The 8,067-nt window shown below is 59.8% G+C and overlaps 1 non-coding gene and 1 pseudogene across 1 annotated transcript; both read right to left on the bottom strand.

Annotated features, from left to right (window-relative positions):
• Positions 1-5,713, bottom strand: part of LOC124415133 — a 7,629-nt pseudogene extending 1,916 nt beyond the window's left edge.
• Positions 5,714-6,133: 420 nt separating this feature from the next.
• LOC124415119 lies at positions 6,134-6,288 on the bottom strand. The gene has a single exon (XR_006930110.1). It is a non-coding gene; the product is annotated as a 5.8S ribosomal RNA (ribosomal RNA).
• Between the last annotated feature and the right edge of the window lie 1,779 nt (positions 6,289-8,067).

The raw sequence follows: 8,067 nt of genomic DNA on the forward strand, positions 1-8,067 counted from the left end.
GCCGGCGGTTGCGCCGCTGCCCACGTGAGGTACGCACTAGGGTGGGGAGGCAGTTGACGCGGACGTGGTGATACTGCACGTAGTCACGGGCCGGGATGGCATCGGTCCCGTGGTGGACCCAGTTGCTGGACAGGGCGCTCAAGGAGGATTCCCTGAGCTCCTGTCCGTCCACCGACTCGTGCAGTATCTGTGCCCACAGCTGCTGGCGTGCCTGGGCCGAGGAGTCGTCTCCCGTGAGCCCCGCTTTGCGCAGCGTGCGTCGGGCCCAGCCAAGTTTTCGCTGGACCCTCTGACACGCGTGCGCAGCGCGAGCTGCGGGGAGACTGCTCTGGTCTAAACGGCCCAGGCGGCTGATGATCATGGCCGGGATAAGGGTTGTGAGGGACGGAACTCCGAGTCCGCCGTCTTTGGCTGAGGCGTGGAAGTAGCCAACCGCCGTGTCGCCGGGGAGCCTAAGCCAGACGCGGACAGCGCGTCTGACTTGCATGTCGAGAGCCTTAAGCCGTCCTGCTGTCGTGTTTCCTAGGGCCAAAAGGTGGTAGACCCTAGGCAGCAGGAACAGCCGCAGCATGGTGATGCGTTGCTGCGGCTTGAGCGGAGCCTTCGTGATGTTATCTAGCTCCGCTCCCAGCTCGGCCTCGACTGTTGTCAGCCCCCCGGAGCTGAACTCCCCGCCCAAGTACTTCCATCTCTCGAGCACGCCGGTTTGGGGAAGAATGCCGTCACCCAGTCGGAACTGTGGTTCGGTGACGGCTTTGATTTTCTTCTCCTTACCGGCGGGCACCAGAGAAAGAGCTGCGCACTTGGACGGGTTGAGCTTCAGCCCCATGCTGGCTGCCGCCTCTTCAACCCTAGCGAGTGCCCTCTGCATTCCCCACTTGGAGGAGGTGATGAGGGTCAGGTCATCCGCGAAGGCGAGACACGATATGCGCTCGCCCTCGAGAATGAACCCGACCTCAGAGGGCACCGCCGCAATGATGGTATTTGCGACGAGGTTGAAGAGGATCGGCGAGAGGGGGTCTCCCTGTCGAACTCCTCGCCGGACCGGTACCGGTGGGGACATCCTTCCTTCCGCTGCGAGCCTGGTGGTAGCGTCTCTGTACAGCTCGGCTACGTAGGCGACGAGGCCTCTAGGTAGACCGAGCTGCCCAACGATCGTGGCGAGTGCATCGTGGCTAACGGTGTCAAACGCCTTAGCGACATCTAAGGTAGCCACGTGCAGCTCGCGACGCAGCGCGCGGGCCGTCCAAAGGATGGTGTCTAGGACGGCCGTGTTCTCCGCTGTTCCGTCGGCGGAGATGAATGCGCGCTGCCGATCGTCGGTGAGATTCGCGGCTCTTAGGCGGATGGAGAGGATGCGGTGCAGTTGTCGCACCACTACCGAACCGATCGAAATCGGCCGGTAGTCCCCAGGATTCTCCGGTACCTTCATCTTCGGAATGAAGATGGTCCGGCTTTCGAGGAGCTGTCGAGGAAACCCCCCCCTCAGCATGACGACGTTGTAGAGGAGCGCGCGGGTAGATGGTGATACCGCGCGCGCCACTGCCTCGCCGTAACCTTGTCCAGACCGGGGGACGACGACACGGGGACCATGATGGTTTCGACCTCCTCTATGGAGATCGGGTCCCACGTGTATCGTAGCTCGGGTTTTTCAGGTAAGATCCCAGAGGGACCAGGGTACTCCTTGGACGGATGCCCAAGGAGTTGGCCCCCAGTGGACAGCCAACTCGTCGAGCGAGTGGCTTAACTTACTGGGGCCTCCCTCTAGGATCTCCCGAGCTACGTGTCGTCTGTTGTTCTTCCATCCGGTCTGGACTCTGGCATATTCGCGGCGACGCAGTGTCCTCCTTGACGGTGGCTTTCCACGCCTCTGACGGACTCGGTTAGCGGTCGGCTCCCGGCGCCCAGCTGCAGCGGCTTCCGGGGGGAAGACTACTCTCAGCCATGTTAAGATGGCTGAGTCAGTATCCTCCCCCCGCAGAGCATCATCAGCGATGTTCGCCAGATCGTTGGCGTGATGATGCTCCTCTTGCCGGGCCTTGGTCACCAAAACGTGAATGGCCCGGGCAAGGTCCTGCCCCCTGTTCGTCGGTGAAACCGGCGTCGGGGTGGGGGCAGGTGCCGCTGGGGTAGGTGTTGATACCCTAGCTGGTTCTGGGGCGGGTGAGGGCTCACGCGGCGATGGCAACGAGCGACTTCTGCGTCGGCGTGCTCTGGCAGGTGTCCCAGGGGGGTCCTGAGCCGCCTCGAGATCTCGTTGGGCGGCTGCGACGAGTAGGCGGTAGTCCGGCCGACGCCGGACCCCCTTGATCGCCTCCTGGGTCCTGCCAGGGACCAGGGCGAGGAGATGGAGATTCATGAATCTCACTCCTCGCCCGGCAGCCAACGCCTCCTCTCGTGCCATCAGGCGCAGCTCCTCATCCCGCCATCTTAGTTTGGCGCCGGGAAGCTCGATTTCCGCGTTTGCTTCCGCTGGGTGTTTGATCCTGCGATGAACTGCGAGTCCTCGCTTGGTGGCGAAGTCCTGCTCGCAGTCCTCGCAGGCATACCGCTCGGGTGCTTGGGTGGGTTCTGGGTTCGGTTCAATCAAATGTGCTGGTGCGGGGTCGTCCACTAACCCCGCAGCCACCTCCGGGGGACCGGCTAGCTCTCCCCGGGTACTTGTTTCAGCAGGCCCGCCGGGCTGAGGCACTCGGCGGGTTCTGCTTTTTAATCTTTTATTTTGCGGGCCTGCTGAAATAAAGTGGGGAGGGCTGGCAACCCCCCCCACCCTTGAAGCCCCCGCCGTTAATCGGCCGCCCGCCAGTGGCCGGTCGGTGGGCACGTGACAGCTCCCCGAAAGGAGCTGACTTTGGGCGGCCGACAGCCAACCGTCGTTAGCTAGGTGTGAACCGTCTGGCTCACACCCATTGCCCGACTCTCACCACGAGGAGGTGACGGTTGGCACATGGCCACAGGGCTAAAGGCGTTCACCCTGTGGACCTTAAGAGAGTCAAAAGTCTCCTTAAGAGAGTCATAGTTACTCCCGCCGTTTACCCGCGCTTGCTTGAATTTCTTCACGTTGACATTCAGAGCACTGGGCAGAAATCACATTGCGTCAACACCCGCTAGGGCCATCGCAATGCTTTGTTTTAATTAGACAGTCGGATTCCCCCAGTCCGTGCCAGTTCTGAGCTGACCGTTGAATGGCGGCCGAAGAGGACGACGGCAACGGCGAACCGCCGCCGAAGCCTCGCAGCAAGGAAGATCCGCGGGAGGCCAAGGCACGGGACCGAGCTCGGATCCGGTATAACCATCACCTCGCCCAGGCCCGGCACGTCAGCCAAACCCGCTTCCCGACCAAGCCCGACACGCCCCGATCCTCAGAGCCAATCCTTATTCCGAAGTTACGGATCCAATTTGCCGACTTCCCTTACCTACATTAGTCTATCGACTAGAGGCTCTTCACCTTGGAGACCTGCTGCGGATATGGGTACGAACCGGCGCGAGACCTCCACGTGGCCCTCTCCTGGATTTTCAAGGTCCGAGGGGAAGATCCGGACACCGCCGCAACTGCGGTGCTCTTCGCGTTCCAAACCCTATCTCCCTGCTAGAGGATTCCAGGGAACTCGAACGCTTATACAGAAAAGAAAACTCTTTCCGGATCTCCCGACGGCGTCTCCAGGTCTTTTTGGGTTACCCCGACGAACTCTCTTGCGAGGGCCCGACTTGTAAACGGTTCCGCTGCCGGGTTCCGGAATAGGAACCGGATTCCCTTTCGCCCGACGGGTGTGTCACATTTCAAACCGCGCCCGCCCACGCGTCGAACGCGTTACGACGGGCGTGTCAGGCATAGAAATACACCAACATCGTCATCGGATTTCTCCTAGGGCTTAGGATCGACTGACTCGTGTGCAACGGCTGTTCACACGAAACCCTTCTCCACGTCAGTCCTCCAGGGCCTCGCTGGAGTATTTGCTACTACCACCAAGATCTGCACCGACGGCGGCTCCAGGCAGGCTCACGCCCAGACCCTTCTGCGCACACCGCCGCGACCCTCCTACTCGTCAGGGCTTCATGACGGCCTAGGCCGCCTCGTATGCCGCTGACGGCCGAGTATAGGCGCGACGCTTCAGCGCCATCCATTTTCAGGGCTAGTTGCTTCGGCAGGTGAGTTGTTACACACTCCTTAGCGGATTCCGACTTCCATGGCCACCGTCCTGCTGTCTTAAGCAACCAACGCCTTTCATGGTATCCCATAAGCGTCGACTTTGGCGCCTTAACTCGGCGTTTGGTTCATCCCACAGCGCCAGTTCTGCTTACCAAAAGTGGCCCACTTGGCACTCTGATCCGAGATCTCGTGGCTTCATAGTTCAAGCAAGCCAGAGATCTCACCCATTTAAAGTTTGAGAATAGGTTGAGGTCGTTTCGGCCCCAAGGCCTCTAATCATTCGCTTTACCGGATGAGACTCGTGTACGTTTTGTACGCGAGTGCCAGCTATCCTGAGGGAAACTTCGGAGGGAACCAGCTACTAGATGGTTCGATTAGTCTTTCGCCCCTATACCCAGTTCCGACGATCGATTTGCACGTCAGAATCGCTACGGACCTCCATCAGGGTTTCCCCTGACTTCGTCCTGACCAGGCATAGTTCACCATCTTTCGGGTCCCCAACGTGTACGCTCTGGGTGCGCCTCTTCTCGCGATGAGAACGAGACGCCCCGGGAGTGCGGGGCCGCATCGTGACGCGGCCCATCCTCCCTCGGTCAGCGCTGGGCTGACCTTTACTTTCATTTCGCCTTTAGGTTTGCTCGTCCCAATGACTCGCGCACATGTTAGACTCCTTGGTCCGTGTTTCAAGACGGGTCCTGAAAGTACCCAAAGCAATAGCGTCGCCGACCGGTATGTGATAATTCAAACGAGCCAGCCAGAGGACACCGCCAGCCAACAGCTGGCCAGGCCCGGGGACGGCGCTAGGTCCGACCACCGGGAATCGCTGACCGCGCTTGCGGCGGGCCCGACGCAGTTCAATGCGGCTCTATACCGTGCGGGTACCGCCGGGCAGCCGGACGGGCAACCGGGGGTCTGCCCCGACGCGAACGCCGAGACAGGCAGCCGACCGGGCCTTAGACCGACACCCAACGGGTCGCGACGTCCTACTAGGGGAGAAGTGCACGCCGGCGCCGCCGGACATTGCACCGCGACCGAGTGCCGTGGACGCGAGGTCCCGACATCACGAACCGCGGCGAAGCCTGCGTCGCTGACGATGAATCTCCCCGTTCGATCTTTCGGGTTTCTCAGGTTTACCCCTGAACGGTTTCACGTACTCTTGAACTCTCTCTTCAAAGTTCTTTTCAACTTTCCCTCACGGTACTTGTTCGCTATCGGTCTCGTGGTCATATTTAGCCTTAGATGGAGTTTACCACCCACTTAGAGCTGCACTCTCAAGCAACCCGACTCTGAGGAGAGATCCTCCCGTGGCGCGTCCCGGTCACTACGGGCCTGGCACCCTCTGCGGGTAAGTGGCCCCATTCAAGATGGACTTGGACGCGGGCCGACGCCCCGGGATAAGTGGATCCTCCCAAACACTACATTTCCCGGCGGCAGGACCGCGGGATTCAGTGCTGGGCTGTTTCCTGTTCGCTCGCCGCTACTGAGGAAATCCTAGTTAGTTTCTTTTCCTCCGCTTAGTAATATGCTTAAATTCAGCGGGTAGTCTCGCCTGCTCTGAGGTCGTCGTGATTATCGCTGTACTTCGACGTGGTAACGGCGGTTAAGCACGGACACGCGAGGACGGCAATATAAAATCAGTCACGGAAACGACCGGAACACGGCTCCGCCCTGCGGGCAAAGCGACGTTCGCGGAATTCGTTAGCATGAGCGGCGACCGGCCGCGCGGTGAAAGGTCGGTGTCGCCGTGCCGGATTCGTTCGTTCTCTCGCCCACTATCGCTAGCACCGGGAACGTGACGAACGGCAGCGACAGCTCGACCCCGCGATCAGCGGTGACGCGTCGTAACCGTGACATACGTGTTCGTTTGAGGCAACGCCATCCGTTGACGCGCGGCTGGCGCGCGACACGGACGGCGAGAACCCAGTCATTCGCTCGTGTGTGCAGGGAAATCCCGTGCCTACAGAGCAGTGTGTCGTTGTGAAACGACCCTCAGCCAGGCGTGGTCCGGGAATTGTATCCGTGGACCGCAATGTGCGTTCGAAATGTCGATGTTCATGTGTCCTGCAGTTCACAAGTTGACGCGCAATTAGCTGCGTTCTTCATCGACCCACGAGCCAAGTGATCCACCGTTCAGGGTAATCATATGTGAATTTCGCATGTAAGTGCGCAATTACGGTTGTTACCGGCCTTCTGTGATAGTTTGTATATAACGCGGCGCCGCGTGCTTCGGCCCTCGCGCGGAGAACCGCGCGCGGGAGGAACGGGCGCCGCGCGTCACTTTTCGATTTGTACGATACGTTCAAGAGCCGTCGTGTCCCGCAACCGCTGGGATTGCGGGCCGACGGCAGTGGGCCGGCGGCGGCCTTGGGCCGCCGCCGCGCTACGTCGTACGGGCGAAGATTCGCGTTCCAACCTGCCGCGTGTGCGGCCCCGCATGTCCGGGCGCGGGCGGCGTGTGAGCCGCGACGCCCCGGATACGCGGGATAGGTTGCCCGTGACGTAGCGCATAGACCAGTCTCGCACTTGACCCTCGTCGGACCCTACCAAAGTCCGACGAGACGCGGCCAGACCTCGGCACCGAAGGCGCGGACCGACCCGCCGCTGCTCCGCCGTGGCGGAGTGACGGGTCGCTATGTGCCGCGCACGAATCGGTCGTCGGGCGGGTAACGCCGGCGAGCGCGCTCGTCGTGACCGCGGCGAACGCTGGACCCATCGGATCCGGCGTCAGCGCCGCTCATTTTGGTACGACGGATGTTGCGCGCCGCCGGCCACCCAGGCCCGACCGTTACGACGTTCTATAAGGTCTCTTCAAGAGTATTTGTTACGGCGGGGCGTACGCGCCGCAAGCGGCGATAACGACCCCGCCCTCACGAATCGCTGCTTCAGGCAGTACGAAACGTTAATGATCCTTCCGCAGGTTCACCTACGGAAACCTTGTTACGACTTTTACTTCCTCTAAATGATCAAGTTTGGTCATCTTCCCGGCAACATCGGCAATGCCGAGACATTGCCGCGTACCAGTCCGAAGACCTCACTAAATCATTCAATCGGTAGTAGCGACGGGCGGTGTGTACAAAGGGCAGGGACGTAATCAACGCGAGCTTATGACTCGCGCTTACTGGGAATTCCTCGTTCATGGGGAATAATTGCAAGCCCCAATCCCTAGCACGAAGGAGGTTCAGCGGGTTACCCGGGCCTTTCGGCCAGGGAAGACACGCTGATTCCTTCAGTGTAGCGCGCGTGCGGCCCAGAACATCTAAGGGCATCACAGACCTGTTATTGCTCAATCTCGTGCGGCTAGAAGCCGCCTGTCCCTCTAAGAAGATTTATTTGTACGCCGGTAGTAAAAACCGCCCGACCGAAGCCGGGGGCCTTCGAGATACCGGAAAGTACGCCTATTTAGCAGGCTAGAGTCTCGTTCGTTATCGGAATTAACCAGACAAATCGCTCCACCAACTAAGAACGGCCATGCACCACCACCCACCGAATCAAGAAAGAGCTCTCAATCTGTCAATCCTTCCGGTGTCCGGGCCTGGTGAGGTTTCCCGTGTTGAGTCAAATTAAGCCGCAGGCTCCACTCCTGGTGGTGCCCTTCCGTCAATTCCTTTAAGTTTCAGCTTTGCAACCATACTTCCCCCGGAACCCAAAAGCTTTGGTTTCCCGGAAGCTGCCCGCCGAGTCATCGGAGGAACTTCGGCGGATCGCTAGCTGGCATCGTTTATGGTTAGAACTAGGGCGGTATCTGATCGCCTTCGAACCTCTAACTTTCGTTCTTGATTAAAGAAAACATTTTTGGCAAATGCTTTCGCTTCTGTCCGTCTTGCGACGATCCAAGAATTTCACCTCTAACGTCGCAATACGAATGCCCCCATCTGTCCCTATTAATCATTACCTCGGGGTTCCGAAAACCAACAAAA

Source organism: Diprion similis, unplaced genomic scaffold (assembly GCF_021155765.1).
Source record: "Diprion similis isolate iyDipSimi1 unplaced genomic scaffold, iyDipSimi1.1 ptg000022l, whole genome shotgun sequence".
In the NCBI taxonomy this organism is placed as follows: Eukaryota; Metazoa; Arthropoda; class Insecta; order Hymenoptera; family Diprionidae; genus Diprion; species Diprion similis.